The sequence below is a fragment of the Notamacropus eugenii genome, chromosome 3, assembly GCF_028372415.1.
Source record: "Notamacropus eugenii isolate mMacEug1 chromosome 3, mMacEug1.pri_v2, whole genome shotgun sequence".
In the NCBI taxonomy this organism is placed as follows: domain Eukaryota; kingdom Metazoa; phylum Chordata; class Mammalia; order Diprotodontia; family Macropodidae; genus Notamacropus; species Notamacropus eugenii.
The window spans coordinates 454,148,317-454,174,129 of record NC_092874.1 but is presented as its reverse complement, the minus strand read 5'-3'; the positions used below and the strand labels follow the sequence as shown (position 1 = coordinate 454,174,129).

Sequence of the window (25,813 nt, the reverse complement as noted above, 5' to 3'; positions counted from 1 at the left end):
AAGTCTTATGGAGAAGCACGCGGAACCAGGAACAATGATGGATACAATGACAAACACTAAATAGAAAAAACAACAAACAAAATGAAATGCTATATAATTATAGAGCAAACTTAGCCCTAAAGAAGAACACAAAAACCAGATCTCCATCCCTTCTGTGCAGAGGTAGGGGACCATGTATGGAACAATGAATAAACTGTCACACTTGGCTCATAGGTTGGTTAGTTTTGCTGCTGAAAAAAGTTTCTTTTTCTTTCTCTTTTTTTATTGCTTGTTGCAAAGGATGAGTCTTGAGCAAAGAGGGAAGTACATATTTGGAATTGAAAATGATCTAAAAACAAAAGATACCATTGAAAAGAATTTTACAAAATTTGTAATGGAAAAATGTGATATGGCATGAGAAAATAAAAAATGAGTACTGCTAAAATGATTAAAAAAAACAACTCTGTCCATGAAGTAGACTCCCTCCAAAAAACAAAAACACAACAAAATGAAAAGTATAATCTCTACCACATGCCTAAGACTTCAGCAGAGTCCTTGCCTTGGTCACCTCACCCTGCTCCTTGGCCAGCTGCAGGGGCTCTTCCAGACCACAGTGGTTTCCCCATCTTAGCCTCGCCCATGAAATTTGATGATTGGGCTACAGGAAGACAATAAAGGCTAAGCAAACATGGTCTGGCCTCTGCCAGCTCTGGCTGACCTGATTTCTCTTGGAGAAAATCAAAGGAGCCAAGTAAGAGAGAGTTATCAAGTTTAGACAGAACTGATGAAATCACAGTTGAGCCATGTTGGAAAAATCAGGAACCAAGGAAACAACTGAAATCTAGGCAGCAAGGAGGACCAGAAGGAATGATTGTGTTGGTGTACTGGCAATAGTCAATGCCCATATAACCTAAATAAGTGCTGGTTGACTGACTGACTCCAGTGGGATGGAGTATCAATCCTCAGGTATTTATTAAGCACCTACAGCATGCCAAATACTTCACTAGTAACTGGGTATATAAATGCAAAATGTGAAGCAGTCTCTGACTTCAAGAAGCTTACATTCCAAGGTAATATAATATGGGTTGGGAGGTGGTGGCCAAGGAAGCCACCTGGATAAAAATAAGGCAAGAGACCATTACAGGTCAGACTAATATCCACAGATAGTCCTAGGAGTGGCAGACAAGGCAATCATCCTAGACAGCTATCTAGAGCAGAGGTCAGGCTACTCAAACATCTGAAACTGGATTTCCCAGGTAGCTCTGGTCTAGCCAAGCATAGGTTTATGATTATTAGGCATATGGACCTGGAATCTAGGAGTAAGGAGAGAAGAAGGGAGCCCTTAAAAGGGGTGGGTATGCAGATAATCCCATCAAGAGTGACTTTTCTGGTTTTTAACTCCACTTCAAGAGTTTGGAAAGAAGGAGAGCCAGCTAAAGAGACAGAAGTTAGTAATAATCATCATTTTTAATTCACTTACTGCTTTAAAGGATTTCTATCACCAGAAATGTTCAAGGAGAAATTTATGTCACCCAGTAGACAACAAAAGCATTAAAGGATTTTTCCAGAATCTACACATTAAGACACTGATGGCAGTCACCTCCTAACAACTCCAATTAGAAAGCAGATCCTAAAAAGCGATGCAAACATAAAAGATAGCTCAGAAACCAGACTACAGGGCTGTCTTCAGTTATGGAGTGATGAATCCCTCTTTAGAATCAGACTTCTTCTCTAGCTCCAGGATCCAAAAGAGACCGTCTAGGTTGCAAGGCTAGCAGCATGATTTTCCATCTACAATTGACCACAGACCAACTCTTGCTTCCTACTTAATGTTCGCAGGAGGAGTCTTCCTGGTCTTCTGGGGATGGCCCTGAGTTAAATCATAATATTCTAGAACTTTCCATTGCCACCATCTGCCATGGGGTAGACTTCAGTATTAATCAGGCTTATGTCAGGCCCAGCTAAGGCTGTGGTCACTAGAAAATCCCTAGTTCTCTTTAAAGTATGTCTTGAGTGATTAGAAGGACTTCATTACATACTTTTTTATCACATGGTACACTTGAAGTCAGGAAGACCTTGGTTCAAATCTTGTCTCTGACATCTACTGTGTAACCATGGGCAAATAATTTAACCTCTTTGAGCCTCATTTTCCTCACCTGCAAAATGAGGGGGTTAGATTACATGAACATCATTGCTGCTCTCAGTTTTAGATCTATGAAGTTCTAAGTTATTTACAGAAGAAGGCTAACTCTTAAGACACGGATTGTCAAGGTGTCAGTCTATATCCTTGGTCCCACATCTTTCCAGTCCTCACAGTTGGAACCACTTAGTTCCCACCTGAGAACTGAGTCCTAACCTAGATTCTGTAACCAACTCGGCCTTTAGGCATGGGAAATTATAAGAACCTATGGATCCTCAGATTAGGAGATTCAGTATCAAACCCGCCTCGAATCTGTTACTGATTTGTTTTGACTTTTTAGCACACTTTCCCCCCATAACTAACACCTCCATTTTGTATACTAGTTCTAATAACTAGGCTTCTTTCCTGGGATCCTGGCCAGTTGAGCCCCAGAATTCTGACAGGCAACTTGCCCTCAGACCTCAGTCTCTTTGCTGAGTCTTTTCTCCCCAGTTTTACATTTCTATGGTCCATGGGGTCATAAAGAGTTGGACACAACTAAACTACTGAACGTCAAAAATTTTTCACATTTTCCCCTTCCCTTTGACATCTCTCTGAGCCTCTCTGCCTCCTATATTTCTATCTGTTGCCTTCTGCCATAATTCCCTACTGCTCTATTCCTTCTTTCCACTGAATACTTCTGGGATCTTCCTGGGTCATGTGACTAGTCAGCCAAACCCAAAGGGATCCATCCTACTGCCAACTAAGCCACACTAGCTGGCAAGTGGTCCATATGGTTGTCGCCATTACTAACCTATATCCTTGCAAGGGAAAGTCAGTGTCACTTGTTGTTCCCTCCAAATCATGAAGGAATCATCTCTCTGAAGAGCAAAGGCTGGCACCTCATCGTCCCACCTCCAAGAAGTTGCCACCCTATTTTTTAAACAGCAAATTTAGAGGTATCTCCAAATCCTTAAGAATGTCAGTATATGCTCTGATTTCAATGGCTCTGTGATCATATCCATGTGGGCACTCTATCGGTGAAGATCACACTTTCTCATCCTTGTGTGATTCTTGTCCATGTTCTTCTCTAGCAGTCCTCCATAAAGGAACTGCTCAATGGGATGAAGACTTAATCAACCTTTTAGAATTATATGAGTGCCATATAATGTTCAGTATAGCAATCAGGCTGTTCATTTATCTCAATACTATAACATGGCTGGTCTGCCACCTCTTTTAATTATGTATTTCTTGGATAATTTTTATGCTACTCCTTTCCTGTAAGTCATCGCTATTAATACACTGCAGTCCGCTTATGCCCAGTCAAAATCTCTCCCTCACTCTTTGGGTGATTCGCAATTTTGATTTTTGAGAGGCTTTAGTGTCCCATGATTCACACCCAAATAACAAAGGCAGGAAACTTGGTGTTAAAAGATGGGGATATGAGAAGTTTGGTTTCAGGAATACCTAAAAGAATTCCTAAAAGTACTATGCAATTTTCTAAAATACAATTCAGTCTTCTCGGTCTCACCTACTTAACTCTGGACCTAGCTCATTGTCAGATACCACATCTGACTAATTTGCATGTAATGAGGCACTAACTCAACAGACTGTCCCATCCAATGTACATTACAGTCTGTTCAATAGACTCTCTTAAATCACTTGGTTTTTTCCTGTGTAAATAATTAGTCTGAACTCATGTGAATGCCTGAAAAAATCTCTTTAAAGAAACTTCACTTTTCTGAAACTTGATGCAATTGGTTCAATATCATCTCCAAAGAGGAACATTTGGAGGACTTGATCATCTAAGGAATCCTCTTCTATCTGAACTTTGCCATTCTCCATGATGGAGGTAAACACCTTTGGTGAGCATGCTTCTCCCTCTCTTGTGCCTCAATTGGCATTAATCATTGGAGGATGATCTCTAGCTGCAAGGAATCTTGTATCCTCCCAAAATGCACATGGGAAGCACCTCACTAGAGCAGGGTTTCTTAAACATTTCCACTCTTGATCTCTTTGGAGCTTCTTAAACTGTGGGGTCAAGAATCGCTACATTAGAGGACAGTCCTAAAGGCTGGGTTTTGCTCTATTGAATAAAATTCTTTCTAAAAATAATTTAAATATAATTTAAACTTAATTTAAATTATATTTAATTTTAAATATAATATAAAAATAATTTTAAAGAATAAACATAATATCTTATGAGAATCTCAAATTTTCCCACTGCCTTGTACTTCTCGAGACTTCATTCTGGAAGCTCAATCACTAAACATATATTAAGTGCCTACTATGTGCCAGGTACTATGCTAAATGCTAGATTATTTCAGCCCTGGAACTCATCACCTCAGAAATGTAATCTTAACCCCTTTCTCTACACTCATTACTGACTGGGAAAAAGGTGTAACCTGAGAAAAAGAAGTGACACAGGCAGTGAGCCCCATCTCAACCTTCTACGTATTGTTTGAATGTGTATGTGTAGTTCTCCATTACTTGATCTTACTAATTCAGGGACATCTGTGATTTTGTCTAAACCTATAACCTATAAACTCACAATTTGAGACTGAGAGAGAGGAAGTTAGTCCAAAAGAGAACAGATCTCCTTGGTTTTTCTCCAGGGAGAAGGTTAAAAGGATTAGAGACTTTCTGCAATTTTAATAGTTTCTGAGAATATTCAACACCCACTAGACTGCTTTTGAATCTGTAGAGAATTAATGAGGGGATGAATAGTTGTGGAAAGTAGTGGGAGGGTGTCAGTCAGCCAGGATTTCTTAAGTGACTGTAATGTGCCAGGCACTGTGCTAAGCATTGGATTTCGTAGAGGCCCACACCGCTACACATAAGTGTGTGTGTGTGTGTGTGTGTGTGTGTGTGTGTGTGTGTGTGTGTGTGTGTACCTGTGATCTCCCTTTGTTATAAAGGGTGTCCCAGGTGAAAACTTCATTTACCAATATAGACCAGGAAATGTTTGATAATTGATCATCTGAGGTAGTCTGGGGCACAGAGAGGAAGTGATTCATCCATGGCCACACAACCAGGACATGTCCAAGGCAGGGAGTTGACCCTAGGCCTCCCCCATTCCAAGGCTAGCTATCCCCTGGGCCTGGCTGCCTCTCACCAGTGTTTGTCAAATGGTAATAAGCAGTGAGGATTATAGCAGTTCCTCACATGATTCAAATATGCTTGGGAATCTGGCATGTCCCTCACATTTACTATATATCCTCCCATCTTTGGTGATTTTTCAGTTATCTGCCAGGTCTAGGTCATTCTTTTTACAAGCACTAGGAAAGGAGAGAATGGGGAAGGATTGATCATTTATTAAGTGCTTGTTATTTACCAGCTAATGTGCTAAGCACTTTACAAATGTGATCTCATTTTGATCTTCACAACAACCCTGGTGCTATTATTATCCCCATTTTACAGATGAGGAAAGTGAGGCAGATAGAGGTTAAATGACTTGCCCAGGGTTACACATCTAGTAAATGTCTAAGGCCAGATTTGAACTCAGGTCCTCCCGAGTTCAGGCCTGGTGCTCTATCCAGTGCACCAACTGCCCAAGACCCCTAGATATTTCTCATAATAGTGACTGTCTAACCATGTATCCTTCATCTTATACTTGTAAAGGTAATGTTTTATACCCAAGTGCAATTTGTCCCTACTGAATTTCACCTACGGATATCCAGCCCAATGCTTTAGCCTATCTCTGTCTTTTTGGATCTGTCCTACTGCAGACACCATCCCTCCTGTCTTTGTGACATTGGCAGATTTGATGGACACACCATCTATGCCTTTATTCAAGACACTGATAAACTACAAGGCCAAGTGCAGATCCCTAGGTTACACCACTGGATACCTCCTGACACAAAAGATGATGAATTCCTGATTATGGCTTATTGGTTATGATTCTGTCATAGTTTAGGTAGTTGCATGACACAATGGATAGAATGTTGGATTTGGGAGTCAGAGAACACCTGGGTTTGAATGCTGCCTCATACTTGCTAGCCTTGTGTCCCCGGGCAATTTATTTTCTCTCTCTCAGCCTTAGTTTTCTCATCTGTAAAATGGGGATAGTAATACTCCCTACCTCACAGGGATAGTGTGAGGATCAAATTTGATAACATATGTAAAGCGTATTACATGCTAGTTATTCATTGCAAAAGATTCAGTACTGGAGCTCAGGCAGTCAACAAGTATTTATAAGCACCTACCATGTGGGATACAGAGTGTGCTCAGAACAGACTAGGACCTCCGTTGTGAGAGTTTGCTGAGCCCTTTTCAGGGCTACTCATCCACCTTTGGTGCCCACCTGCCACCCAACTCTTACCCGTTGATAAGTCATAGCATGTGTAGCAGCCACACCCCAGTAAGCCTTCTTGGCAGATGAGCTAACCCAGGCTGAGGGTAATCTACAGGCCTCAGATCTGTCAGCAAGTTAGGGGGTGTCCCAAGCACGTGAAGACCTCCTTGCAAGAAGGGTCGGATGCGCACAATTTGTTCCAATGGCCATGAAGAAGGCTGAAGCAGGTGCTTGGAGCACTTGGAGCTTGATCAGACATCAGAGACACCAGAGGCATCCACTGCAGTCCAGGCCATCGACAGCTGTCCTGACCTTTGTCTTGGCACTGGACTTTGCTGATGCTGGAGGAGAGTGAGCCTCACTTAAATCCAATTTATGTGTGAGTTGAAAGACATCACCCATACTCTGTGTCAGGGAATAAGTATTAAGTAGGGATATAAAGAAAGGGAAAAAAATCTGTTTTCAAGGAACTCACAGTCTAATGTGGGAGACACAGACAAATATCTCTGTATAAACAAGATATAGGCAGGATAAATCAGAGAGCTTCTCAGGGGAGAGGCTTCTTGTACTTTAGTCTTGAGCTGGCACTTGAAAGAAGCCAGAAGATGGAGATGAGGAGGGAGAGAGTTCCAGGCCTGGGAGCCGGTAAGAGAAAATGCTGGGAGGTACCTTGGGAGCTATCCCATCCATCCTCCCCTTTCCCCATTTTACAGAGAAGAAAACTGAGAATCAGAGCAGTGCATCCTAGTAGCACCCACTGGCATCGCTTTGCATGCTTAGGAGTCTTACAACAACCCTGTGGGGACAGAAAGCATTATTATCCACATGTTGCACATAAGGAAAGAGGCCCAGAGAAGTCCAGTAAGTCACCCAGCTGGAAAGCATCTGAGTCCAGGACTTCCCAACTCCCGGCCCAGGGGAAGGGAAAGGAAAGAAATCTGCCTTTATATAGAATGTGCCAGGCGCCGCGCTGGATTTCATTTCATCCTCACAACAATGCTGCAAAGTAAATACTTTAACCAGGAATTTGGCATTTTTTCCACATTTACTAATATCCCCCGTTGATGGTGATTCCTTAGTCATCTGACAAGTCTACAAGCACTGGGGAGGAAGGGGAGGAAGCCTTTTATCGTTACACCTCGTTTGATCCTCCCAACAACCCTGGGAGATAGGTGCTATTATTATCTCCATTTTATAACTGTGGAAACCGAGGCAAACAAGGGCAGCTAGATGGCGCAATGAATAGAGTGCTGGGCCTGGAGTCAGGAAGATCTGAGTTCGAATTCAGCCTCAGATACTTCCTACCTGTGTGACCCTGGGCAACTCATTTAACCCCATTTGCCTCAGTTTCCTCATCTTTAAAATGAGCTGGAGAAGGAAATGGCAAACCACTCCAGTACGTTTGCCAAGAAAACTCCAAATGGGGTCATGAAGACTAGACATGACTGCATAAGGATGAGACAAGCAGAGGTTAAGTGACTTGCCTCAGGGTTACACAACTCATTTTACAGATGAGGAAACTGAGGCAAACAGGGTTAAATGATTTGCCCAGGGACACACAGTGAGGAAGTGTCTGAGGCTGGATTTGAATTCAGGTCTTTCTGACTCCAGACCCTGTGCTCTCTTCAAATGCTGAGCTGCCTCTCCCTCCCTCTTTCCTTCACATTCAGTTTCTACCTGAATTTTTTCCCGTTATCTCTTTCTACACTATCATTTTCCCTGCTACCAATACACTTTGATATTGAAGCACTTCATGACTGTTAAAGCTTAAAGATCAAAGCCACATAGCTTAAGCAAGAGCCAGAAGGTACTAGAGATGCTGGAGACAAATAAATGAATAAAAGGTAGACCTGGGCCAAGGCAGACAACTTGAACCTCTCAAGAGGAGAAGAAAATTCTAGAATCTTTCCAGCCAAAATGCTGCACCATTAAGTTCTGATGTAAAGATGTTGCCCTTTCAGAGCCATCAATCTACCACCAGGTCCCAGCCCAACCACTCCTCGGCAGAACTCTGGGCTGTGAGGCATTTCCAGGGACAATCAGATACCTTCCAAAGCCATTATGTTGCCCAAAATGGGGCTGTTTTCCCTGCCTCTGGCTTTTCCCCATTCCAATTTAACCTGTATATAGTTCTGCTCAGAATTCTTTACCTTCCATGATCTTCTGACTCCTACCTCGGTATGTTTGCATGGGCTCTCCCTCACACCTGGAAGACTCACTCTTCTTTCCTCATCCCATTTTGGAGCCTCTGCCTTCCTATAAGGGTCAGCTTGAGTGCGACCTTTCACAAGAGACTTTTTTTTCTTTCCTCCAGTTGTTACCTCTTTCCCCCAATTATTTTCTTTGTGTGTGTGTGTGTGTATATTTTCATTTACTTATCAACATAGACTGATTTGCCCTAGTAAAATGCAAGTTTACTGAAGTCAAGGTTTATTTTTATTTTTGCCTCTATTCCCAGAGTCTTAGATAGAAGCTTCTGTTTATTATTAGAAAACCAAAGCTGGAAGGAACCTTAATGATCATCAATACTTTCCTATCACATGATGAGGAAACTGAGTCCTAGATTACTGAACTGACTTGCCCAGAGATATATCATGAATTATTCACAGGACCAGGATAAGGGCTCAAGTTTCCATCTGCCAGCTTCTTGCCACCATACCTGCACTGCCTCTTGGTATGCTGTTCTAATGGCACCTTCTTGAAGGCTTGACATTCACAGCAAGACCACTGTAGCCAACTTTGGACGAAACTATCTCCCCTTCACTTGTCTTCTTTCCTCATATCATCTTCTGCAAGTCTTCCTGATCTTTTGTTCTAGTTAATATTCCAAGGGGTCTATGATCTCCACTATGGAGCTGTTCTTTCCAATGAGGCAATGCCAACCGATCCATCCATGCCTATTCTTTGTTACTTTGCCACTGGAGTGACTAATATGGAGGCCCAAGTCAAGATAGTTTGGATCTCCTTTTCATTCTCCTGATGAGGAAGCCAAATGGCACAGTGGATAGAGGTCTGGGCCTGGAGTCAGGAATATGTGAGTTCAAATCCAGTCTCAGACACTTAGTAGCTTTGAAACTTTAGGCAGTTCATTTCATCTCATCTGTAAAATGGGTATGATAATAATAGCACCTACCTGACAGGGTTGCTTTGAGGATAAAACAGACATTTGTAAAATACGTGGTAAACCTTAAAGCACTTCATAAATGCTATTATTACAATATTATTAGTTATCACACTGATTGGATACTAGTGAGTGTGCAGATTGTCTATCAGTTGTTCTCAGCTCTCACTACATCATCAGAACATCTTTTTTTTCCAATCATACTAATATTGAATGACATTCTTCATAGACCTCCTACATAATTCCTCATTTATGGCGCCTTTCAGTTTGCTCACACTGATCATGAGTGCCCTTTGGGTGATCTTCAACTGGATCTGGCTTCAAATCGCCCCCTAACATTTACTAGCAGCTCACCTTGGCCAATAACTTGATTCTCTGAGTCTCAGTTTCCTCATCTGTAAAATGAAGCAGCTGGACTCTATGACCTCTGAAGTCTCTTCCAGCTGCAAATCTATAACCTTCTATTTCTCTGGAAACCACAGCAGCCCTCCACAACTCACAGTCATCCAACGTCATTTGAAGAATCTTAGTATCAAAGAGGTGAACCTTTCTTTCAAGGAGTAGCTTAGAGTCTATTAAAAGAACCATGCAATTTCCTTGCTCTCATTACTCCTTCAATAATTCAAGTTTCTGTGGTTTCATTCACGCACATGCTCCCTCTACCAGTGGGAGGCAGAGCCAAAAATAGGGTTTGGCTCTCCAGACCTGATGGACTTCTCACTCCCCTGCCAGATGCTCTGGATTCCTGCAGTTGGCCCATCCCTGGGAGGAACTGGGGCACCTGGAGGGTTGTGCTCATCGGTGCATTACATACCCTGGTAAGGTGTCTGCATCTTTGCTATTTTCTAGTAAAAGAAAATTTTTCTTTTTTCTTTTTTGGCCATCTGTCTTGTGGACTCCACCTCACCAAATTCTGACCCTGGCCTAGAAGGGTACTGTAGCAGAAAGAACACAGCAATCTGCCATAAGGGGATGCTTGAGTTTGAATTCCATCCCTAAGTGTTTTGAACTCAAGCTGACCCTTATAGGAAGGCAGAGGCTCCAAAATGGGATGAGGAAAGAAGAGTGAGTCTTCTGGGTTTGGGGGAGAGCCCATGCAAAGATACTGAAGTGGGAGTCAGAAGGTCATGGAAGGTAAAGAATTCTGAGCAGAACTATATACAGGTTAAATTGGAATGGGGAGAAGCCAGAGGCAGGGAAAACAGCCCCCTTTTGGGCAACATAATGGCTTTGGAAGGTATCTGATTGTCTCTGTTCCTAAGTTTTGTGCTTGTGGGTGAGTCACTTAGCCACCCTCCCTGGATTTCAGTTTCCTCTTCTGTAAGATGCTAGGTACCCAAGGTACCTAGCAGTTGTCATGAGGATGAAATCAGATCATTTAAGTCAAGTGTTTGCAAATCCTACAGTGTTAGAAACATGGTGGTTATTATGACCTAATCTAATGTTCTTGTTTTAAAGAGGAAACTGAAAAACAGAAGGTGACTTATTCAAGGGGGCCAAAGGAGGTAGAGGCAAATAAGGAGCAGATCTGTGCTATAGTTTTCCAAGAGAACAAAATCATTCTGAGGCACTTTAGAGGCTCTGTCTTCAAAGGGGAAGTGAAGTCAAAAGCAAACTCCATCTTGGGTGTTTTAATCATTAAAATCCTAACTGGAACTTTATGGATCACAGAAGTCTCTGCTATTAGAGGTCATTTAGCAAAATAAAGACTCTTAAAGTAGTTCATCTGAGACCCTCAGAAGTCCCCCATGGCCTCTTGTAATAACCTTCTCTCCTCCTCCAGTCCCTCCTTGATCCAGTCTGTTGGTCACTCAGCTGCCAGAGCATCTTCCTTGGCCAGGTTACCCCAATACTCATTATGTTCTAGGGACTTCCTAGTACCTAGTACATAAAATAACTCTCTTGTTTAGCAATGAAAGCCCTTCCCAATCTGGCCCCTGTATGCCTTTCCAGGCTTGACACACTTTGCTCTTCTCCAGACACTCTAGGAAGCAGTGATACTGACCTTGTGCTGCTCCTAGTATACACGGGACATCCCATCTCCTCCGGATTCTGGGTCTTTGAATGGGCTGTCCCCTATGCCTAGAAAATCTCTCCACTTGCTGCCTCCTCTTCTTCCATTCAAGCCTCAGCTCTCATCTCATCTTGTTCTACAGGATCCCTTTCCATGTTCTCCCAGATAGTGGCTTCCAACTGAGATTACTTTTGTGGTGGCTGTTGTATAATAGCTAACATTTATGTAGTACCTACTATGTGCCAGGCACTGCGTTAAGAGCTTTACAAATATTGTCTTATTGGATCCTCACAACAACCTGGGAGGCAGATGTTATCATTATCCCTATTTTACAAATAAGAAAACTGAGGCAGGCAGCAATGAAGTGATTTGCCCAGGGTCACGTAGTTAATAAGTGGCTGAGTCTGGATTTGAACTTAGGTCTTCCTGACTCCAGGTCCAGCGCTTTGGGTACCACAGCACCTCCAAACTGCCCTTCCTCCCTCTTTCTTTCTGTCTGTGTATATGTCTGTATGTGTGTATACACATATAGAGATAAATAAAACGTATATATATATAATATGTGTGTACGTATGTGTATACACACATACAAACTTGCTGTCCTTAAGAAGCTCACATACTGATGAGGGGAAATAATGTGTAAATAACTGTGTATATCATATACACAGTTATTTACAGATACATATATATAAAATAATGGTTATTTATATTACTATTATCCACAGTTATAGTTATTTACATGAGCTCCTTGAGAACGATGACAGTGTTTTTGGCTTTCTTTATATCCCTAACATTTGGCATGTTGTCTGACGTATAGTAAACACTTAATAAATGGTTGTTGACTGACTGATGGATGTTCCCCAACAGCAGCAAATTTTGAGCCCTGGTGAATTTCTCTGAAAGCTGTCTTTGAAAACTAGGCATAAATTCTGAAATCTCTTACCAGATTATAAACCGTTCTCTTTTTAAGTGACCCTCCATATAAATAGAATACTTTATTGGTTTAAACTCATGTGGCCTAAAGAGACTTTTTTTACTTTGGAGAAAATAAAAGCCAGTTCCCCTCACTGACCACACTGTGTAAACAGAGTCGATGGTTCTCTCATGTTCAAAAGTATCACTTTTTCATTAGGCTTTTGAAGTTAGGCAGAGGGCAAGTGTCATTGAGCCCACATATATCAGGAGAGGAAACAATTTTTTCCCTTGAGAAATGAAAATAATCTTCTATTTTCTTGCTAGTACCTTATCAGAATTCTTATCTTATATTTTTATTTTAAGATTGCAAATTCATCTAACTATGTCATCAGAGAGATCATTATCTCTCCATGTCATCTACAAGGGTAACACAGGAGACTTAGCTGGAAGATTTCTTGAAATCCAAGTATCATATATGGTATGTACAGTATCTCCCTAATCTGCCAATCTAATGATCTTATCAGAAAACAAGAATGAACTTAAATCTGTCACGATTTGCTCTTGACTGAGTTAGACTTGCTTTTGGTGATCACTGCTTTCTTTTCTAAATATTCACAAACCATCCTTTTATATTACACAGTTTCCTAAAAGTCTGAGTGCAGTTTTAAGCCTTAAAGCACTTACAGCTGCAGTGAGACTTTTGGAATACTCTGTACATTCTAGAGTTCTGACAGGAAGAGAGGTCAGGTTCACTGACCTGTATTTTCAGATTGGGAAATCTTCCCCCTCGTTCTCTTTTTTCCTGAGTGCATTTACCTACCTCTTGTCCTGTCAAACCTCTCCTGCCCTCATGATCTTTCAAAGATGACAGACAGTGGCTCAACAATCATAAAGGCTAATTCTCACACTACCTTAGCTGCAGTTCATCCAGGCATAGTAACCTGAAATTGAAAGTATTACAAGAAAGCAAATACTTGCCATAAACTAGAAGGCAGTTGGGTAAACAGTGTTGGACTCAGAGTAAAGAAGACTTGAGTTTGAATCCTACTTCAGATACTTATTAGTCGTGTGACCCTGGGTAAATCATGTACCCTCTCTCAGCCTCAATTTTCTTATTTCTGATAATAGCACTTTATTATTATTCAGTCATGTCCAAGTCTTCATGACCCCATTTAGGGTTTTCTAGGCAAAGATACTGGAATAGTTTGCCATTTCTTTCTCTAGCTCATTTTACAGAGGAAGAAACTGAGGCAAACAGAGTTAAGTGACTTGTCCAGGGTTGTACAGCTAGTAACTGTCTCAGGTCAGATTTGAACTCAGGTATTTCTGATTCTGGGCCAGGAATTCTACCCACTAGGCTACCTAACTGCCTGTAATAGCACTCCCAAGAACTGTTGTATCAAATGAGATCACATTTAAAACACTTTGCAGACCTTAGAATGCTATATAAATATTATTTTCATATTAAACTCCCTGTTAATCATTTTTATTCTACCCTCAGTCCAAAGGTGATTCTCCTCAGAAGAGAAAGAAGCAGCAAAATAGGCTATGAATTGTTCTGCTTTTCATGGTCATCTGCTACCATAAACCCATATACCCCAGGCAGGCATTCTTGGAGTTAATAAATCCTTGATTCCTTAGCATTTGTGACAAAGCTTACTGAACATTCTTACCATAGGACGAGGTCCCTACTTGCTCCTCATTCTCATTTACCTGTGACCCTCTGTGCCTTTCTGAAATCTAAGTTGGTCCAAGAGTTCCTTGTGTTGACACGTTAGTGGATTTGAGAGATGGCCCCCTTCTTCCTCGGTGGAATATTTTGTATCTTTAGAATTTCATTCTTGAGTTTCCAGCATTTCTTGGGGCAAATTCCCTATGCAGACACTTAGGCCGATGGATTCTCACTTCTGGGTGGTGCAGTGGATAGAGTGCTGAGCCTGGAGGCAGGAAGATGTGAGTTCAAATTTGGCCTCAGACACTTATTAGTTGTGTGACCCTGGGGAAGTCACTTAACTTTGTTTGCCTCAGTTTCCTCATCCGTAAAATGAACTGGAGAAGGAATGTATCTTTCCCAAGAAAATTCCAAAAGGGGAGGGTCACAAAGAGCTGGACACAACTGAAAAAAGACTAAACAGCGAAAAACAGCAATTCTCGCTTTCCTTTCTCTGAACTCTTCAATTTGCTTTCCCTAATTCTAGGAAATAATATCATGGAAACACAGTATTTGAGAATAGGTAGGGATCTAGTCTAATTTATACATGAAAGAAAGCCTCACCATAAAATTTCCTGCAATTTTCTCCAGAGTCTGGAGAACCTCCCTTCTCCCCCACCTCCAGCTCACCCTGGATGTCACCTGTGTGTACACAGCTGTTTGCACATTGTCTAGACTGGCGTTCCTCTCCTCTATCAGGCCCTCTATGCTGGCAGGGCTGGGGGTGTGACCATATCTGTATATTTACTTCATCAACCAGTCTGCTAGGAGTCAGCTCGCTTACCACGCTTGGCATGTAATGATTAACAACTGACATCTTCTAAGGTTTTTCCCCTTTAGTATTCACACAGTTCTCTATTTACCAGCCACAATGATCCTAATTATATCCAAGCATGGAAATACAACTGTTCACAAGTAGTCAGTCACTGAGACAACAGACCACAGTAAGAAAAAGGAGAAAAATGCAACTTTCCAGGGTTTGCTCATTGAGCTGAGCTGCTCATTCAAAATTGGTAATTCCTTTCTGTGTGAAGAGGGGATTTCCTGGAAGCCACATACCACACCTTTCTCTCACTTGGCCCCAAGTCATATAATAGATTTGCCCTTGGCAGATAATGTTTTTTGTATGGAGGAGGAAATTGTCTATTATGAATAGGACAGGACACTATTGATGTAAAAATCAATTTGTACATTGGGAAAAGGTAGGGATATCACCACTGATTTTTACATTTGCCTGAGGTTAGAATGGAGATATAATATTGTCGCTAAGCCATAGAGGAAAGGAGCTGACCAGCAGCTCTGTGTCCTAGCCTATGGCTTGACAACAGGTGGAAGCTTCTAGACAACTGGGTTCCAGACTCACTCTGGCCTATCCTCTTCCTGGGGAGCCAAAGAGTTCTGGTAGATTCTGCTACCCTCTCTGAGGGCTGCCTGGCAGGCCCCACTGACTTTGAGTGATTATAAATTCATTACCATCTTTCGGGAATAGCTTTGGTTCTAAAATCTTTGAGTTGTTATTAAGAATTCTATTTTCATCAAATTCTAGTTATTTTTTAAAAAAATATATGCATATACTAAGATAGGAATTTCCCGATAGCCCCCATACATGTAGTCTGTACCTATTATATGATAGTTCCTTCCTTCCTTCCTTCCTTTCCTTCCTTCCTTCCTTCCTTCCTTCCTTCCTTCCTTCCTTCCTTCCTTCCTTTCTTCCTTCCTTCCTTCCCCTCTCTCTTTCTGTCTCTGTCCCTTTCTCCCTCCCCCCCCTCCCTATCCTCATCTCCCTTGCCCTTCCTCCTCCTTGGTCTGAATTAGGTCCAGAATATCATCCCCCTCACCCTCAACATTTCCTTCAGCTCTTGAAGGATAAAATTAAGAATGGTCGTTAAGCCAAATTATAAATTTATAAACTGTCCTCTGCATTAGACAGAGAGGGTTACAAATTGAGAGTGGGGGGGACCTTAAAGGACATCAGATCCAACCTCTTTATTTTATAATTGAGGAAGCTGAAGCACAGAGTTTAAATAACTTGTCTGATAGAATGACTTCTATCACGTCTAGGGGATGACTTGAACCCAGGTGTCCCTTACTCCAAGCCCAGTGTCTTGCTGCCACTTCTGTAGTGTCCACATAGCTGAAGTGCCCTTTCATTCGAAATCAGGTCTCCACACTAGCCTTGGGATCTGATTCCCAGACTCCCTGAATTTCCTCTTCCCCCCAGGAGGTTTGTAGGATGCTCCCTCTACAATACTTCTTAATTTCTCTTTCAGTCTTTCCTCAGCCAACAGCTCCCTCCATTCTCCATCTGCTGTCGGGCCTGTTCTCAACTTCCCAGAACACTATGTCTCCCCTACTCCACAAAGGTTAAGCTCATCACCTCTAATCCCATCACCAGGCTGCTACCTCAAATCTAGACTGACGTCATTTCCCACAGCTCCTCCCCATTCTGCTTGGGTGGGATACCCAAGTCCTCCTAGTGCCCTCCTCTATACGGGGCAGAAACTGGACTTTGGGGCTCATTCTACTCTGCGGCTGCTGCTCTGCTTGGTTTCACCTCCATGGAACAAGATACCTCCTGGGTTTCCCATCCCACCCCCCAAACTTTCCTGTTTCCTTTGGTTTGTCGTCTGTCTCCACCCCCATCCCCTTTAGATTATAAATTCCTTCAGGACAGGGACTGTTTTCTTTTTATGAATTATATCCCAAGGCTTAGGATGGTCCTTGGCATATTGCTGCGGTTCAGTTGTATCTGATTCTTCCTAACACAGCACACCAAGACTGGCCATGAGGTTTTCTTGACAAAGATACTGGAGTGGCTTGCCATTTCCTTCTTCAGTAGATTAAGGCAAACAGAGATTAAGTGACTTGCCCAGAGTCATACACAGCTCAGAAGTATTTCAGTCTGGATTTGAATTCAGGTCTTCCTGATTCAGGCCAGGGCTCTATCCACCGAGCCATTTAGCTGCCTTACCTAGCACATAGTAGGCACTTGATGAATGTTCTTTGGATTGGATATTTCTCTTCCTAGTTCTCAGAATTTTCTATGTAAATGTTATCTTTTTACTTACATAAGAGCTTAGCAGTTTCTGGTACTAGTAGGTGCTTAATAAATGTGTGTTCTCTTCTCCCTTACAATGCAATTTCACCACTACTTTTATCTAGTCTATTCCTTTATTTACCTGTTTATTTTTACATCTATGTATTTATCTACTTTTATCTACTCTCTCCATCCCTTTATATACTTATTCTAGCCCTTTCAAATAAAGAAGCCTTCCTGAGCTGTATTCTAGCCATGAGCCCAGGGTTCCATGCCCAGAAGACTGCTTGAATTCTGCTTTCTGACCCTAATCTCAGTCAATTTTCATCAATCTCCCAAAGTCAGCTCTTCTTCTGACCAGCACTGGAGGACCCCTTCATCAGCAGTGCCCTCTTCCATCTAGGAGAAAATATGGACTCCATAGTCCAGGGTTTAAAGCTTTCTACAACTTACTTGTTTAGCCTTATTGCATGAAAAGGCATGGCATGGTAGAAAGTGAGCTATTCTGGGGTTAGGAAGGCCTGGGTTCTTATCCTGACTCTTGACATACAGTGACCTTGTGACCCTGGGCCAGTCACCTAACTCCTAGTGCCCAAGTCTCTAAGACAATTCGTTATAGAACAGTTACTGATCTGATGCATTATTAGTAGGTTCTTCCTCATGGAGAATTCCTTAGAGCATTGATATCACAGGTTCGTCTCCCAGTCCATTTTAGAGACTTGGAGGAATTCATAAGTCATACTAGTCAGTAATACTCAGGTCCCCAGGCTGTTATTTGGAGTGTTTTTATCTCATCTAAGGGAAGGCTTGTAGCTTAAGAGAAAGTCAAGGGATTATGAACAAAGCTGTAAAGACAGAGGCCACAAGGGAAGAAGGCAGCCAGAGATGTCACTAGATATCTTGTGGTCAAAGATAGAGGAGGAGAGAGAGGGAAATGGCACCGACTCCATGAGCTCCTTAGTCTTAGCAGTCTTACTTTGAAGTCTCTTTTTGTGTTGTCCAATTCTATGGGACCCCATGGACATTGGAGTTTTCTTGGTAAAGATACCAGAGTCATTTGTGACTTCTTTCTCCAATGTGTCCCTATTTTGCAGATAAGGATGTGAGGCAAACGGGTTAAGTGATCTGCCCAGGGTCACAGAACTAACGTCTGCGGCCGGATTTGAAATCAACTTTTCCTGACTCCAGGTCTGTGTTCTATACACTGACTCACCTAGCTGCCTCTTCAACACTCTAGTAATTATCTGAGAGACAGCTACAGTCTTGTCTCCCCCACAGTTAACTCCCACAATGGGGCTGAGAGCTGATCGCTACAAAGAGAGAGCTATAAATGCTTCCCCTCTTCCTCCAAGTTCTGTTCAGCACGCTTGCAAAGCTCACCTCCTGGAGAAAGATGGAAATGAATGAGGTTCAGGGACCTAGGGAGCGTGAGGGTGGGACAGCAGATAAGAGCTTAGGATGGGAGTCAGGAAGACCTTAGTTCAAATCTTGCTTCTGATATTTACCAGCTGAGTGACCGACCCTAGGCAGATCACTTAACCTCTGTCTGCCTCCGTTTCCTCATCTGTAAAAATAGGGATAATAGTATCTATCTGCCAGGGTATTGATATAGATACAATGAGATGATATTTGTAAAACACTTCACAAACCTTAAAACGCTGTATAAACGCTATCTGTTGTTATTACTGTTATCATTTAGACATATCCCTTCAGTTTCTCACATCTGATGTCACAGGTGCGGAGACACCTCCACGGTTAGGGGGAGATAGAAGTTTATTGACTCTGGAATAAAACATAAAGTCAAAATCTAAGACATATGGAAGTGATTGTAGAACACTGAAAACAAAATAATTTAATCTAAATAAATAAATAAATTCTGACAAAAAATAGAAAAAGAAAACATAAAGTCCCTCAAGGGATTTTGAACCCTTCGAAATCTGGCCCCAGTCTATCTTTCTAGTTTCATCAGACACAGTTTCCCAACCCCTCTGCCCCCAGCAGTCTCTGATCCAAACCAACTGGTCTTTTTTTCTGTTCCTTCCTCAATCACCTATCAATGAGGCTTTGCACTGAATTCCTCTGCCCCTAAAATGTGTTCCCTGATCACCTCTGCCTCACGTGCCATCTCTACCACCAGACTGGGAGGTCTTTGAGGTCAGAGACTGCCTTTTGCCTTGTTTTGGATCCCCATTGCTTAGCACAATGCCTGGCACAAAGTAGGCAATTTATAAATGCTTGTAGACTGACTGACTGCCAGGATCCTTTTCTTCAGGATGCACCACTTTCTGCACATCTCCCAAATTACTCATGTTCTCCCTTCCTAACTTCTTTCCATTTACTCCATATATTCTCACATGTATACATTGCCTTCTCCAATAAGATGCAAATTCTTTGCAAGTAGGAACTATATTAGTCAGTGCATTTGTATTCTCAGTAGCTAGCACAGGACCTTCCTGGTACACAGTAGGGTCTTAATCAAAACTTTTGGTCTAATTGATTATGAGTAGGAAGTCTCTGAGCATAGAGGATTCCAGAAAAAAGATGATAGAAGCCAGGAGGAGGGGTAGGTTCTTGAGTAGCGACTGCTGCAAGAAAGACTGAACCCCCTAAAACAGAGAGGCTTTTTCAAAACTAATAAGCCTTCCTCCCTTTCTCCATAGTCCGCCAAACAGAAGTATTAGCAGTTTCCAGAAGTGACATGCTGCCATCTTTGGCTACCCCTCATTTCTTCTCCATCTTCACCTCACCATCCTGAGTTCCAAATTTCGTCCTTCTCCTTCAGTGCCCAACTAATTATTCTCTCCTCTGGGAATCCTTCCCTAAGATCCTTCCCCCCTTTTCTTCCTAAAATTACTTTGCATTATTAAATTTTTGGTATAGAGATTATTCATTAATAATGTATTATTTTTATTATAAACTAAGTACACATCTCCACCCCCTCCTCCATTAAAATATAAGATACTGAGTTTATATACCCAGTGCCTAGCTTATGGCAGACATCTTCTGGGTATTTATTAATTTGAGTTCAGTTTTCCCAAGGTCACACAGTGAGGATTCCAGCTTGGGGTCTCAGACTCCAAATCAAGGGTTTCTTCTCCTCCCCCAGGGGATTTATCTCTCTGACTCTATGGAAGCCTTTGCTGCCAGCACCTTGGCTGGTGAAGCACCCTAGTCTCCATCCAGATCATCTCTATCCCCTCTAGGAATTCTCCCATGCTTTCTGTTCTCAGTAGTAGAATATCAATGTTCACCCCTACCATCAAAGCATAACTTGAGCATGCCCATTTGCTCATTAGTTTACCAGCTAGAAATTTCGTCAGTGACCAACTTTTGATGAATTTTTAAAATTTCTGATCTGAGTCTATTTTGGGCTGTTTGGAGTCCTCAGTTATGCTCTCTATTTTAGAGCTGTCAGATCAGTTCGGTGATTATATATTTCTGTATTACATAGATCATTCTGCAGGGCAGAAAGAAAAATGGTGGATAGTGGAAAGAACATGGACTCTGGTCCCATCTTTACTCCTCATTTTCCAGCTCTGGGTCTCAGTATTCTCATCTGTAAATTGAGCACATTGGACTAGATAACCACTGTTTCTTTCTAACTTGAAAATTGTCATGATTCTACAGGCAATGGGGTATAGAAATCTATCTTGCCGTACAAGAAAATAGGGGAGAAGGGGATGAGAGAAAGGAGAGGTATGATAGAAGGGAGGGCAGATTAGGAGAAGGGGTAATTGGAATGTATGCGGTCTTGGGGTAGGTGGAGGGGAGAGATGGGGAGAAAATTTGGAACTCAAAATCTTATGGATGTGAATGTTGAAAACTACAACTAAATAGGCTAATTAATTAAAATTTAAAAAGAGAAAATGTCACAATTCCATTAATATAATGTTCTGATATACTAGGAAAAGTCATGAGTGTGCTCACTGTGTGCCGGGCATTGTGCTCAGCTCTTTATAATTGCTATCTCATTTGATTCCCAAAATGATCATTTTAAAATATGCTTCTGAGAAGGATCTGTAGGCTTTAGAGACACCAAGGGGGACCATGTCACACAAGAAAAGGTTAAGAACCTCTGGTCTAGAGGATTTCTAAGTTCTAACATTTTCTAGTTTCATTCCTAAAAGGTAGTTATTGCGAAAAAGTAATAACAATCCTAGATATTTCAATGTCCCCCAGAACAAATTAGGAGAGACAGAAGGAGGAATGATTATCACAAGGATGACCTTGGAGTCACCAAAAAAAAAAAAAGGTAAATTATATTCAATTTCATTGTTTAAGAAGGCGAAGAAGCAGTATAATGCCCATAAGGAGCATTTTCATTTGTTAATTAAAAGGTTAAAAAAATCCCAATCTTTTACATTTAAAAGCAAAGTTCCAGATATCTGTAAAAATTCACTTTGGTGAGTGGCCTCATTCCCTCAAAATGCCAAATAATGGAGACATTCCTGTAGATGAAAAACCTACTGATGGTTTATTCCCAGGGAGCAACCACGTCCATTTAGTTATGTATTTCAGTCACAAAAAAAGCAGATAGACCATTTATGGACACACACCCTTTACCATTATCCTTTTCACTTAAATTCTCTTCTAAAGGAATCTTTACACAACTCCCTGCCCCATGGGGCATGTGATGTACTATAGTTTGCCAGCTGGCTTCCTGTTTGGAGTTACTAGGTGTATTAAGTTAAACTCAGTGGTAATGAGTTAGGGTGGGTCCAAACATCTTGCTTATCTGTCAGTAAAAATTAGAGACAAAAATGATTCATGAATTCTTCCCTTTTACCCCCACCCAAGACAAGCCAGTTGGGTCATTATAAAACTGAATTTTAACACTTAATTCTGTGGAACCAAATTTCTGATCCCATTTCAGCAGATGGCCAAAGTGCTGCTAAGATATGGAATCCATATGTAAGACTCACATTTGTCTCCACTTAAAAAATACAAATTGAACCAATTTAATCCAGTTGGAGTAAATTACCATGGCCTGTCCTTGATTAAATGTTTATAGACTCATGGGATGTGGTTAGTTGTGGACCCATCTTGGGACACATGGATTGATTTAGTTTGTCCAAAGCCTGTATATACATGACATTGAGGATTCAAAGATGTCCAGCATTGCCACTTTTTAATCGGTCTATTCTGACCATCTCTTTATCTTTCTTGGTTAATAAGGACTCAAAATGTCCAGGGTTGTTTGAGAAGACTTTTGTGGTGGGAGGGAGGGGAGTAGCTGCAAGTAGTGAGCGGGGAAGGATTGGTCTGGACATGTAATTTTATAGATGTAGGGAACTCCTGATGTGTAAACGATTTTCACTGGAGCCAATTGCTAACTTAGTCTTAGAGAGTTGAAGGGGACGTTGAGAGGTTAAAGTGGATGGCTAATGGATCTTAGAGTGACAGATTTCATGCTAAAAAGGACCTCAGAAGTCAATTATTCCAATTCCTTCATTTTACAGATGAAGCAACTGAGGCCAAGAGAGATTAAGTGACATATCTCAAGTTCCACAGCCAATGTGTCAGAAAGCTTCCTCTTAATCACAGGTGTTTCTGGCTCTGAGGTCAGTTCTCTAACGACTACACTACCATGCCTTTCATTGTTCTTTAGCCCCTGAAAAAGACTTGATGTGTAACAAATATATTGCCTTATCCAGATAATTTAAATTGCAGTATAAGGGATATTTTATTGAGTCATAATCATGACTATGGGCAGCTAGGTGGTACAGTGGTTAGACCACTGAGGCATCTAAGGCTGGAGTCAAGAAGACTCATCTTCCTGAGTTCAAATGTGATCTCAGACACTTACTAGCTGGATGACACTGGGCAAGTTACTTAACTGTCTCAGTTTCCTCCTTTGTAAAATGAGCTGGAGAAAGAAATGGCAAACCACGTCAGTGTCTTTACCAAGAAAACCCCAAGTGGGGTCAAGAAGAGTTGGACAAGACTGTAACAACTCAACAACAAAGTCAATTTTACAGATGAGGAAATTGAGGCTGCTTAGAAAGGGTAAGTCAAGTCACGAATCATAGGACAAGCCTCAAAACTAATGAACAACAATGTGACTATGCAATAGAAATCCAACATTGATTTTTAATTCTGAAAACTTTAAAAAAATCTAAACGAGGATACTACTCAAAGACATTAGTTCAATTACATCTGGGTGCCCTACAGTGCTATATAGCTTCCTTCAAAGCCTAGATCAGGTTAAAGCCCAGATCAAAAGCCCCATCCTGTGTGGAGACTTGCCTCATCCCTCAGGCATTAAGAGTTCTTTTCCTTCTCAAATAACTTTGTGAAACTGTATCTACTTTGTATTCACTTCCCTGGGCTTGTGTTGTATTTCCCTCTCTCCAACACCTAATAGAATGTAAAGGCAAGAGCTGTTGTTCATTTTTGTCATTGTATCCTCAGTACCCACGACAGGTATTTAATAAATGTGTGCTGAATTCAATTCGGTTTGTCAGGACCCTAGCATCTTAAAAGTGAGAACGTTCCCTAAAACCACAGAGAACCAAACTCTTATCAAACAATTTGCCCAAGGTCACATAGGTACAGGAGAAAAGTCTAGAACCCCTACCTCCATGATTCCCCATCCACCACTAAGTACTATCCAGACTGTGTTTCACATTCCTTGCCCTGTCTTCCAAAGCCATGTATTTTAAGCACTAGAGATTACAACTGAACAGTGTGGTCCACTGAAAAGAGTATTGAATTCGGAGTCAGAGATCTTTGGTCCAGACCCTGCCTCTGTCACTTACTGCTCTTGTGACCTTGCATAAGTTAATATTCTTTTCCAGTCCCAAGTTTCATCATCTGTAAAAGTAAGAGGATCAGACTAGATTAGGGGATCTAATGTTTAACATCTGCATTTGGGATGGGAGGAATAGTTGGAGGAACATAGAAAGGACATACTTTTATGCTGAATCTGCATTACTAAAATTTTCTCATCACTTTCTTAAGTCTAGATAGTGGATAAAACAACAAATGATTTGTCATGTTTGCCGATTTGCAAGGGGTAAATGGTCACACAGAAAATTTAACCATCAGCTCTTTCCAGGCCTAGCACATATATCCATGGACCATTTTGCCAGTGTGGTGAAGCCTATGAATTCCTTCTTACGATAATGTTTTTAAATGCATAAGATAAACTACATATGATTATAAAAAAAGAAACCAATCATTGAATTATAACTATTAAAACAGTGTGTTGGTTTTTTTTAGGTTCACAGATAATAGATTAAGAATGCCTGACCTAGGTGGTCTTTTCCCTTTTGGGATTTCACTGTAATTTTTTTTTTTTTTGCAGTTATGACTTTTATTTATCGAGATTTATATCTTATATTCATTTCTTCATTCATAGTGCATTATACTAGTTATACGTTTGGTGAACATTTGAGGTTAACAAAGGGTATTGAAAGCCTTGAAATCATCCAAGTTTATCTGTCTTTTGATTCCTTTGACTTGGTGTCCCTACTCTCCTGGAGACCCAAGAGTACAGTGTCAGCTTCTAGTAAAGTCATATCTGTTTTTGCTCCCAGGAATGTGGATGTGAGTTCAAGACCCAACAGTCGCAGGCGTACTCTGGTTCCTTTCTGGTATTTTTCTCCATCTGATTCTGGTCTTTTGCATACACAATGAAACTTGCCACCGAAATCTATATAAAGGTCATTTTCCACAACGTGGAAGATTTGTCCAAAGATGATTTTATCTTTGGCAGGTCCCATCTGAATTAGAGGAGAATGTCTCAGCAGGGGTGCAAAGGATTTCACATCCTTTGGAGAGTCCTGCCAGGGCCTCCGCCTCCTGCTGCAACTTCGAATGGCGTTCCAAAGCGCTGGCGAAGCCGCCCAACTGTTTTCCCGGTTCCTTTGGAGAAGGACTCTATCACTCTCTGTGCTGGCATTGACACTGTACCATCAAGGAGCTGAGAGATGAGGTCGCCAGAAACGGCCCTGGGCGGCCAACACGACTCCAGCCCAGCGCTGCCATGACAGTTCCCAGTGACCTCTTCACTGTAACTTTTTCTGCTCCTCCACTAGTCAACTGGTTTTCAGGAGGCTCCCAGCTCCCAGCTCCCATTATATGATCCTATGACCTGAAGCTGCAGAAACAATTGGCTAGAGTGCTGAATTCATAGAACTCAGAGAAGTAATGCAGAGGGGAGAGCACGGGATGTGGAGTGGGAACACCCAACTTTGACTCTTCGGCTTGGCTGCTGAGCAACTGTTGGACCCTGGACAAGTCACTGTTCCTCTCCGGGTCTCAGATTCCTCCTCCGTGAAATGAAGGACGGAGAAAGGGCTGTTTCATGATCTCTCCCTTCCCTTCAGCGCTCATCGGCTACAAGCCTAAATCACAAGTGCTCAGGCTCCCAAAGATTTACTCATTCAGGTCACATCTGGTCCACTCTGCTCCCCTGCATTGGAGGAGTTGATCGGCCTGGCTCACTCAGGTGCAGCAGAGGCTGCCTGGAAAATCACCAGCTCGACCAGTTCTTTTGTTTGTCTCCCCCGCCCAGTCCCCTCTTCATCCCCTGAAGCCATCACTCACAATCAGCCCCAGTGGAATGAAGCCCCACAGTGGTGTTTTCAGAAGGCCCCTTTAAATGAGGAGGGGCTTTATT

At 41.7% G+C, this 25,813-nt stretch overlaps 1 pseudogene; it reads right to left on the bottom strand.

Moving 5' to 3' along the window:
- Nucleotides 1-24,544: 24,544 nt before the first annotated feature.
- Nucleotides 24,545-25,346, bottom strand: LOC140497582 (small ribosomal subunit protein bS1m pseudogene; annotated as a pseudogene).
- Between the last annotated feature and the right edge of the window lie 467 nt (nucleotides 25,347-25,813).